Source organism: Diadema setosum, chromosome 16, assembly GCF_964275005.1.
Source record: "Diadema setosum chromosome 16, eeDiaSeto1, whole genome shotgun sequence".
Taxonomy (NCBI): domain Eukaryota; kingdom Metazoa; phylum Echinodermata; class Echinoidea; order Diadematoida; family Diadematidae; genus Diadema; species Diadema setosum.
Genome location: NC_092700.1, coordinates 9,410,944 through 9,422,055, shown reverse-complemented (window position 1 = coordinate 9,422,055; position 11,112 = coordinate 9,410,944).

Below are 11,112 nucleotides of genomic sequence, written 5' to 3'. Positions count from 1 at the left end.
CGTACCTTAGAGATGACTTAATGCCCACACTTAATTCAACTTGTATGGTTGAATATAACAGGCAGATATGAGGCCTTGCTGCCAAAGGTCAAGAGAAAATTATAAAATTTCACTGTTTTGTCTACAATTATAAAGAGGCACAAAGTCTTGTCTTGAAAATTGGTGTATACAATGTGCACATAGTGATTATTTTCCAATCCTATGAATCCGTAGTCTTACATTGGGAGGAGCTTCTGGATACCTATTTGGAAAATGATGAGAAATAATGGAGGCATACCAGTCGCCATATATAGCGACATTTCTGGGTTGTTGTTGTTGTTGTTGTTGTTTTATGCCTCCGCCAACGAAGTGGCCGGAGGCATTATGTTTTCGGGTCGTCCGTCCGTACGTCCGTCCCGTTTTGTTTTTGTCGATATCTCAAGAATCGTGAGGTGGTTTTGCATCAAACTTGGTATGAGGGTATATCCTGGGGGGTGATACTTTGTGTGGATTTAAGGGTCACGGGGTCAAAGGTCAAAGGTCACAGGTTATTTTGTGAAAAAAAAGGTTGAAATTTCATGTTTTTCTCCATATCTCGCAAAAGGTTCAAGGTATTTTCATGGAACTTAGTATATATGCGTGTACCGATGGGCAGGGATTATCTAGGGAAGTTGGGGATCATGGGTAAAAGGTCAGGGGGTCAAAGGTCAAGATCAACTCCTAAAAATATCACTACTTTCCTTCTATTTATGCAATGCCTGAAGGGTTTTTTTAACTTGATGTATGCATGTATAACCCAATAAATGTTCTGTGGGAAGTCTCTTGCCAAAATGTCACAGGTCAAAAGGTCAAAGGTCAAGTGAAAGTGATAAATTGCACTTCTTCCTCCATATCTGAAAAGTAACCCAAGGTATTATCATGAAACTTACATATTTATGCATGTTCTACCTAACAGTGATTCTCTTTGGAACTGTGAGGTCAAAGGTCAAAGGCCAGGTTTAGATAATACTATTTTACCATTTGATACTGAAATTATACTTTTTCTCAATACCTTGAAAATTACTCAATGCATAAACGTATAACAGGGTCAAAAGTCAAGTAAAAATCATTAGTTCCCCTAAACACCTGTACCCTGACGTTTCAATCATTCATCCAATTGAACCTAGTTCTAGGAAAGTGAACATTCAGCACATTTGTGGCAAACATGTCATTTTAATATTTTGCCAGTTGTGTGAAACTGTCATCACACATTGTCAAGACATTGTACTATAGACCTATTAGGAGAACCATGCATTATGGCGGAGGCATACACCAGTCGCCGTAGCGACTTTTCTAGTTCTGGATATAATTCCACTTTTGTTAGTTGAAAATTACTAAATTATTATTTTTTTACCATTGGATAACGCTAAATAATTCCGAGTGGGAACCTCTTTCCTTGGTCCTAATGGTATCTAATGGTGAAGCAGGTTATACTATTAGAAATGACCAGAAATGTTCAATTATGCTTTGCTATAAGTATTGCATGGACCAGGTGGTATCTAATCAAGGAGCAAACTAAAGCCAAAAAAATATGAAAGAATTATAATATACATACTTTATTCATGTTCCATATTCCACATTTCATACAAGTATTATATCCCATTTGATTTGAAGCCGAAATGTGTTTCACACAATGGTCAGTTTGAACCAATAATGCACAAATGTATAAGGACATTTATAATTGACGTGTAATATGAGGAACCCACTAAAAAGCAAAGCTTGTACGATGTGGGCTCCAAAACATAACATAGTGCTTTAGGACAGTATATCAATGTCATGCAAAATACGAGATATCAAGAATATTACAAAGTTTACGGAATATACAAAGTATAGTATATGCACCTCAAAATGAACATAAAGTCGCACACACTGATTTTTCGTGAGGACTGAAAATAAGTGAAATGGGTCAACCTAGCCGAATTTGACTTTCTCATATTTTCTGAAAGAGCAGGTCTTCTTTTACATTATGCTAAAATTTGGAATCATAAAACGGGCAGGAATGTTTTGGTAGAATAGTGTGATTAGGTGTGTCTTTAGAATCCCTTTTTCATTTCTGAAAAACCTTGTCCACACTCTTCACTTTCAACTCTAATAAATTTTAAAAAGATAGTGCTACTGCTTTGAAAATTGGCTTTAATTATGGACAGAATGTGTTAATGAGGCATTTTAATTTCAGTTTAATCTGATAATCCCTTCATTGTTGTTACTCCGGTAGTTTACTTCCTGTTTTTTGTCCCATTCATCACACAGCCAGCACGGTTTAGTAAAGATTAGGTGCTTAAATAGACGTTGTACTTCAGAGCCTCTTTTCTCAGTTCACACTTTTCCTGAGTTTGTGTTTTTTTTTCTGCAATATTTAGATAGGTTAGGAGAGTCCATTTGATTTGAGTTATACATCATTTTAGAGCGTAAAGTCTGCTCTTTCAGAATGTGGTCTTAACTAAAAATTCATGTCTGGCGACTTTTTGTTTGTTTTGAGGTGCAGGGTCACATATAATGTTGATGATTAACTTATGGTATAAATGCTAAAAAAAGTAGCAAGTTCATCAAACTAATGAAGTCATCCGAGCGAGGCATCATTTGAGTATGCATATTTTTTTTTTTTCAACTGATTACGGCAAAATAGTTAAACATAGGATTTTAGAAAATTGGCTTTGAGATTTTTCTGAAAGGAGCTTAAAAAAATTGAGTGCAACCGAACCGAATCTAACTCATTCCAGAAAGAAGGGCCGGTCGATGTAATTGTCTTAAGGGCTAAAGCTGTACGAACAGGGGAAAAATGATAGGATTCACTGTGTCTTGTAGGGTAAGTATGAATATCACTGTTTTTCACAAACATTGAGGAAAATATACTAAGAAGGTCACCAGTATTCAACTTATACATGAAAATTCCAACATGATACAAATACAAATCAGAAATATTTAACAATTTGCTTGAAACAAACAATTCATCAGTGTGATCAAAAAATTGTGCTCGATTTATATTCCGCAAGGCCTTTTTTCTGAACCAAAAATAACGAATCAATTTTAGTCTTTGAGCAATTTCCCCAGGCTAATATTCCGCAATTCAAGTAAGGTGATAATAAAGTTGTATAAAGAGAACGCAGTATTGGTTTTGGGAAGAGATATTTCAGTTTGTGAATAATTCCAACATTCTTGCACAACAATTTACATAAATAATCAACATGTACCTTCCATAAAAGGTTACTTTCAATATGAATACCTAAAAGTTTTGTTGAATCTATTTAACTGTAAACCGTTCATTAAAACTTAACCTGGAAGAGATTTTATTGTGTTGCTGAAAACCATATGATTGGTCTTATTTATGTTAAGCGACAATTTATTTGCCTGAATCCACTCAAACACCAACTTTAGTTCATTATTCAAAGAATCGAGCAAAACATAAGGATCTGAGTGAGAATAAAAGAGACTTGTATCATCTGCGAAGAGAAGAAAAGACAGCAGAGAGGATGAGTTACGGAAGTCATTGATGTATAAAATGAATAAAAGAGGACATAAGAGGGAGCCCTAAGGAACACCACAACAAATCGAGTTTATATCAGGTTCATGATTATTTACGGAAACAAATTGAGTTCGACCGATAAGATAACTTCTGAACCACTCCGAGGCCTTTCCACGAATACCGTAATGATTTAGTTTATACAAAAGAATTTCGTGATCTATTGTGTCAAAGGCCTTGGAGTAGTCCAGAAACAGACCGACTGTATGCGACTTTGTGTCTATGACTCTTTAATACAACCTTCTCAACCAGTAGTAATAATTATAGCATTGGTGGTTGCATGTTTTTCCCGGAACCCGAATTGATTATCAGCTAAAATATCACATTCGTTGACAAATTTGATTAAACGATTATAAACCACCTTCTCAAGTAATTTAGAAAAGGATGACAGAAGCGATATTGGTCGATAATTTCCTAACTCATCCTCTCTGCCTTTCTTATAAATTGGGATAACTTTAGCAATTGTCATTTTAATGGGCACAATACCACTTAATAACGATAAATTCAAAATGTGAACTAATGGTGACAGTAATTCTTTTTCAATACATTTTATTAGGTGATTAGAAATCCTATCATGACCTGTACTCTTCTTCGGGCTAAAGGAATTGACAATATCTAAGACTTCTGTTTCAACTACTGTTTCAAGTACTGTTTAAAGTACTGGGAGAAAAAAAAAGTACTGGGAGAAAAAAAAGACTGTGGATTGGAATTTAGTAGGTAAGAATGAAAGGGTCTGTGTACAGATGAAATATTAACAACAAAAGGGTTCAATGCTTCCGCAATATAGTAGGATGGAAGACGTTGCTTTATTGGTGACTTAGCCGTACAATCTGTTTCGGTCGAAGCCTCGTCAGCAACTAAATCAGTTTCTTGTTAAAGTACAGTGTAAGACATATGGCTTTGGTGCACTCAAGCAAGCAAACATTGAAGCTTCTTGAGGATGGGAGAGAGCAGACGTTTAGCGTTTTCACCGGACCTTTGATTTCATGACTCAAAACCTACCAAGGGAATTATTGTCAGGCTGTATGTAGGCCGGCCCCTCTATGATAATTTCAAGAAGATATCTTGAGCAATTCTCGATATATGGAAAAAGTGAAATTTTAGCATTTTCAGATTTTTTTTTAGAACTAAATCTAATATGGTGGGGAACTTAGTGAAGAAAGGGTTATCCCTATAAATAACATTATAGGCTTAACCGCCCCATCTACCTCACTAGACTTATTGTACATACACGGTGGTGTGTGTGCGTGCGCGAGTTAGTTGAGGTAGGCTACACGCGCGCGTGTATTGTGTAGTTATTCGAATGAAGTGAGGTGATTCATCTGCAGAGATGTTGCCACTTCACAGAAACCTTTTCTTATGAACTCATTGTTTTGACGCATGACTATTATTATTGGTATACTGAATAATATCACCGTAACAATTGAACTTTGTATTTCATAGCTCATTGTGAAGTTATTTTGCATGTGCTCCATTGCCGAGACTTCCAATATAGCTACTACGTGGAGATGTTTGATATCTTTAAGATCTATTACGTTTGATTTATCTCAGTATTGTCTGGGACAAATAATAATTTGTTTTACAGGGCCCCGTTTTTCCTCTCTACTACTTTCTTTAGAACACACAGAGACAGTAATAACGCACACTCGGAATAAAGGAGGTGACCATGGTCACATTGGGTGATTTAGCTATTAACCCTGAAAAGGGTCCTATTTATTTCTTTTAATTTTCTTATCCAAAGTTTTTGCACCAGATTGCTGATTTTCAGGTCTGAAAATCTCTCTCGTGTGTGGAAGGAGGACTATATACCCTTCCTACATCCTTCTTTTTTTTTTTTTTGGTATTTGACTTCGTAAAAGACAGTGTTCATGATATTGTTGCATACTGCGTATACAACAAATTTATTCAAATGGTATCCTTTTCCAGACATATTGTTAAAACAATCGACATCAAAATATCGCTACGTTATTTACAGCAGTGGAAATGTTTCAAGACGATAAAACACGCTAAAAACATGCATCAAATTTCATCATTTACAACATCAATTCGCAAAATTAAGAAGTTCTCACTGAGGGGGGCGGATATCTCCCTCACCCTATCAAATTAAGGATCGCAATTATGTATCTCATTTTGTGTTGAAAACAAGATCAATCACTTGACCGTGCTGAAATTGTACGTTATAAAAAAGGGGGGGGGGGGTTTGAAGGGTGGTTAAACCCACCTGAATCTCAGTACCACTCCTCCTATGCCTATGCAGTTTAGTTGTTTGACATTGTGTTATGAATCACATTCCTGCGATTGTTGAGTTGATTTGAATTGATTTGATTTATTGGTCAGTGCATTATCATTGCACATGCAGTATACATACAGACTGTATATGTGACCCTGCACTTTAAAACAAACAATAAGTCGCCAGACATGAATTTTTAGATAAGACCATATTCTGAAAGAGCAGACTTTAAGCTTTGAAATGAGGTATAACTCAAATCAAATGGAATCTTCTAACCTATCTAAATATTGGAAAGAAAGCACAAACTCAGGAAAAGTGTGAACTGACAAAAGAGGCTCTGAAGTACAGTGTCTATTCAAGCGCTTAATCCTTACCAAACCGTGCTGGCTGTGCGATGAATGGGACAAAAAACAGGAAGTAAACCACCAGAGTAACAACAATGCAGGGATAATTAGATTAAACTGAAATTAAAATGCCTCATTAACACATTCTGTCCATAGTTAATGCCAACTTTCAAAGCAGTAGCACTATCTTTTCAAAAGTTATTAGAGTTGAACGTGAAGAGAGTGGAAAAGGTTTTTCAGAAATGAAAGCGGGATTCTAAAGACACACCTAATCACACTATTCTACCAAAATGTTCGAGATAAACTGCTAAAAAAAGCACACTTTCCAGCCCGTTTTATGACACCAAATTTTAGTATAATGTAAAAGAAGACCCGCTCTTTCAGAAAATATGAAAAAGTCAAGTTCGGGTAGGTTGACCCATTTCACTTATTTTCAGTCCTCCCGCAAAATCAGTGTGTGCGACTTTATGTTCGTTTTGAGGTGCACGGTCACATATACAGAGCGTATCAAACAAAAAAGGTAATCCAACTTTGGAGGGCTACCATTTCATAATTGTTAGCTATGGAAAGCACAATGTTGGTTGTGAGGAAAAGGGAACTCTTCTTCTTTTTATTGATACCTAATTATTTTGACAAATGACTGAGCACATGAACTTTAAAGACAACAATGACAAATTGCACATTTTCAAGTACTTTCTCACCGAGGTACAGGTGAACAGAGTAACAGGTCATGATCGGTTAATACATGATATCGAATAATAAATTACGAACGGCGATATTTTCACGAAGGAATTTCATATACAATAAAATTAAAATGACATTTTGAGATCCCTGATATCCAGAGAGCAGCATTATTCCTTACAGCTTTCTTAGAAGAGTACTAGGACTTTAAAGTTCGAATTTCAGAAGGAATATAGAGTTCCAAATATCGGGTCCGGTGTGTCCGACAGATTTCAGAGCCATCACTGTTTTGCGATTATGTAAATGAAATCTATCAGATTGTCTTGTGGAATAAGAATGTATGTCCTTGTTTAACTGAAATAATGAGAAAAAAAAGAAGATCGCAACTGACCGTTATATAAGCGAAACATAAAGAGTGAATTTTTAACTATTAATGATAATGTCATTTACCTTGAGTGCTTTTCCTTCTGCGAACAAAGCATCTGTATGGTCCCGATAATCTGAGTTGATGTATATTCGTATACACCTGTACCTTTCTTTTGTAGAAAAGCAATAAAACTGTCAATGTGACTTTTTAAAGTTGCCCAAACAATGTTACAATGTGAGATGTGTGATGATATATATTAACGAGCTATAAAGCATAAATAAATTATTCGGGACATAATGATTAAGTTTAGGGAGTGTACCAACGTTAAGAGACATTTTATCAGAGATGTATAAAATTGCACATTAGCGTTCCACTTCATATTGTCATTTATATTCCAAGAAATTTGACACTTTATTTTTGTTCCACGCAATAATATACCATCCGTCATGATATTGAAATGGGGCATTTAATTTTCATGCTTCTTATGAAAATAAATAAAATTTGCCCTTTTTTAAGTTGAGGAAAATTCATTGATATTAAGCTTTGTAGATGATTTCGGTAATTCAGTTCTTATAGAAGAATTTTAAGTAAATACATTGGTATCATGTATAATTCATTACAGTATCTTAGATGAATTTGCAATTTCATATATATACACTATGAAGAGAGAGTATATAGCAGTCCCAATATAGATCCTTGTGGGACGCCACATTGTATAGGTAAAACTTCAGAGTTTATGGATTCAAATAGTATATGTACGGATGTCTATTTCATAATTATTCTTCAAACCATTCCAGTGGAACTCCAAAAACTCCATAACAATGTAATTTGCGCGAAAGGGTAATGTGGTCAAGAGTGTCGAATGCCTTGCTTATTTCCATGAAACTGTAAAATATATAGTCCAGGTCACCGTCTGTCCGATGTTTTTTGATGGTTTTACCCTATTTTGAAGGTGCTGTATCCGAATCTGAATGATACATCCTTGGGGGTTTTGAGATATTCAAAATGGTCGCAAAAATGGTCGCAAAAATCTGAAATTCCAATATATTTCTCTCCAATGGTGTAAAATTATGACCCCTGCAACAAAAGGATCCCTAAAGGACAAGTTCACCTTCATAAACATAAGGATTGAGAGAATGTAGCAATATTAGTAGAACACATCATTGAAAGTTTGAGGAAAATCAGACAATCCGTTCAAAAGTTATGAATTTTTGAAGTTTTTGTGCAGTACCCGCTGGATGAGAAGACTACTGCAGTGTATGAATAACTTAGATGTCACATGCGTACAACAATATAAGGAAAATATAAAGAGAATTTCACAAAATTCCATCTTTTGAAAAAAGTACACATTCCCCTGACTCGTTACCGATAAAATGTTATGGGTAATACAGTGGAAACTCGATATAACGAGATGGTCGGGACCGAGTCATTTTCCTCGTTATAGCCGATATCTCGTTATATCAGTAGGCATAAAAGAAGGCATAAAATAATGACATTAATTTGCACATATGGGACTACCCATCATATTTCAATCAATACTGAAAACTTGATATTGTGTGTGAGGGAATTACTCACCTTTATGGGTAAGAAGATTTTTTGCCAAGGAAATCCAATATCAAGAACGTGTTTCTTATTAATTGTAGATGTTTGAATTTGTAAATTTATATAGCTTGCGATTGTATCAAGATCGTCTGTGGATTGGTATGTGCATGGTTATCGTATGGGTGTGTGTTGTGTGGAAAGCTTGAATATGGTCTGCACAATGCTGTGTATGTGACACGTTCTGTATACTATGACTGCGTGTGTGTGAAGACGGGGAATTCCCTAAGTAGAAGGCCAATCACAGCGTCAGATTGCCTCACACCCGCTAAACGTCATGATGATGTCATGTATACATGGCCGTCCCACCACACTTCCTGCATGTATCAGTGTGCGTGCACACATACACTTCACACGTACAACATGCAGTGCTAGCTGGAGTGCATTGAAGAAAATTATTATGTGTGTACAAGACAGTTTTTGGCGCATCAAGCTTTACAATCTCGGAAGATGATAGCACAGGCGAAGTATAGCTTTACCGAAGGCATTTTGCTTTACCTCGCTATAGCAGGTTTGATTTACTATGTTTTTCTTTGTTTGGAAGTCACAAAATTTACCTCGTTATAGCAGTTATTTCGTTATAGCCGATCTCGCTATAAGAGTAGCATTTTACATAGACTTGTGTGGAAGGAAATTTGGGACCGAGAAAATTTCCTCGTTATAACCGATATCTCGTTATAGCAGTGTTCGTTATACCGAGTTTCCCCTATTATTCCCCCTGCCTTTAGAAAGAGGCAAGTCAATTGCTCTTTCATTATGCGAAAAAAATGAAAGTATGTTGAATTTTCTTTTATATTTTCTTTATACTGTTGTACGCATATGACTCACAAGCTGTAGTAGTCTAATCATCCGGCGGCTCCAACACAAAAATTTAAAAAAAAAATCATAACTTTTGCATCGACTGTCCAATTTTCCTCAAACTTTCACTGATGTGTTCTACTAATATTGCTGCACTTTCTCAATCCTTATGTTTATGAAGGTGCACTTGTCCTTTAAGTCGCTGACGGTTGAGCCGAAAAAAATGAAGTTTGAAGTCAAATAATGAAAATCTGTCAAAACGAGCGGATTTCAAGGTTTTTGGGCATAATTTTGTAGTCTAACATATCGTTTATCATCAGGGGAAATTTAGAAGCTAAATGATTAAAGGAAAAAGAAGAAATAAGCGGTTTTTTTTTTTTAAGGCCATGATTTTCAGGCTTTAACGGAACAGAAACGTGTCCAGTTTGGATTTAGCGGCGCAGCTACACTCCGCCCCTAGCACCAATGTGCCCCCCCCCCCTTGGGCTTTATAGGGTTAATAGTTCTAGAATACATTGCATGACAAAATAGCTTCATGACATATTTCTTTTATCAGTTCAGTTCAGTTTATTCAAACCAAATAAAACATAACAAAAGTACAAGACATGATCTGCAAAAATTCAGAATGATAGGTTTGGGACCCCAGTGAAGCACAGCTTGTAGTCGGGGCCCCTTTATACAATACACTGCGGTATATGCAAGGTGTAACATAATATTACATGGAGTATAACATATGTACAAATTATACAACATAATAAATCACAAAACAAAAGTTTGAGAGCATTCAATGATAGTAAAACTACCAGGCGTCTGATCCTTTTTTGGACTATAGTCTCTAATACACGTTAACACCAAAAGTTCTAGAATCGTATACACAGAAAAACGAAGGGGAAAAAATAAAAAGAAAAAAAAAAGGCTTCAATGGAAACACCAAATATTACCAAAGACCAGACAAAACAAAACCAAAGGCGTAAGAACACACACTACAATCTTAAAAAAAACAACAAAACAAAACAAAACAAAGGTACCCCTGTGTTGGACCCCTGTGAAAACCAGCTTTTAGCTGACCAGGGCAATCCATCCCATGAGTGGAGAATAAATAAATAAATAAAAATAAAATAAATAAATAAAAGTACTATTCACCTAGCTCATTTATGCACTCTCCGTACTTCCTTTATAACATTAACATGATAACATTATTATACACCCAGCCCTGGGCTGCAGATGCGAAGTCTCCTGTCCTTTCTCCCGGCATGGGGGGGGGGGGGGGAGGGTATTCGACGCAGCAAATCAGTGGATAATATTGGTAGTAATCGGCATCAGAACAAAAGAATGACTGAAGCAACAACAGCAGAAAATAAGTATTATTGTAACAGCAGAAAAGGAAAAGTAAAGAAAGAAGAAAAGAGAAAAAAAGAAATGTTTAAAACAGTTGACAAAGTAAAAATAGAAATAGACAAAATGAAGATAGAAATGGAAGCCCACACAGTCAGATAGAAAAGGAGAAAAAAACACATAATGACAGCACTATATATAAACAGACATGAAGCGACAA